The sequence below is a fragment of the Arachis duranensis genome, chromosome 6 (assembly GCF_000817695.3).
Source record: "Arachis duranensis cultivar V14167 chromosome 6, aradu.V14167.gnm2.J7QH, whole genome shotgun sequence".
NCBI lineage: Eukaryota > Viridiplantae > Streptophyta > Magnoliopsida > Fabales > Fabaceae > Arachis > Arachis duranensis.
This window is the reverse complement of record NC_029777.3, coordinates 51,484,385-51,485,389: the sequence shown is the minus strand read 5'-3', so window position 1 is coordinate 51,485,389 and position 1,005 is coordinate 51,484,385.

Genomic DNA, 1,005 nt, shown 5'->3' with positions numbered 1-1,005 from the left:
TCTTGGAGTTAAACGCCAGCTTTAGTGCCAGTTTGGGCGTTTAACTCCCATCCTTGTGCCAGTTCCGGCGTTTAACGCTGGGAATTCTGATGGTGACTTTGAACGCCGGTTTGGGCCATCAAATCTTAGGAAAAGTATGGACTATCATATATTGCTGGAAAGCCCAGGATGTCTACGTTTCAACGCCGTTGAGAGCGCGCCAATTGGGCTTCTGTAGCTCCAGAAAATCTACTTCGAGTGCAGGGAGGTCAGAATCCAACAGCATCTGCAGTCCTTTTTAGTCTCTGAATCAGATTTTTGCTCAGGTCCTTCAATTTCAGCCAGAAAATATCTGAAATCACAGAAAAACACACAAACTCATAGTAAAGTCCAGAGAAGTGAATTTTAACTAAAAACTAATAAAAATATACTAAAAACTAACTACATCATACTAAAAACATACTAAAAACAATGCCAAAAAGCGTACAAATTATCCGCTCATCACAACACCAAACTTAAAATGTTGCTTGTCCTCAAGCAACTAAAAATCAAATAAGATAAAAAGAAGAGAATATGCAATGAATTCCAAAAACATCTATGAGGATCAGTATTAATTAGATGAGCGGGGCTTTTAGCTTTTTGCCTCTGAACAGTTTTGGCATCCCACTCTATCCTTTGAAATTCAGAATGATTGGCTTCTTTAGGAACTCAGAATCCAGATAGTGTTATTGATTCTTCTAGTTAAGTATGATGATTCTTGAACACAGCTACTTATTGAGTCTTGGCCTTGGCCCAAAGCACTCTGTCTTCCAGTATTACCACCGGATACATACATGCCACAGACACATAATTGGGTGAACCTTTTCAGATTGTGACTCAGCTTTGCTAGAGTCCCCAACTAGAGGTGTCCAGGGTTCTTAAGCACACTCTTTTTGCTTTGGATCACAACTTTATTTCTTTCTTTTTCTCTCTTTTTTTTTCGTTTTTCTCCTTTTTTTTTCTTCCTTTTTCTTGCTTCAAGAATCA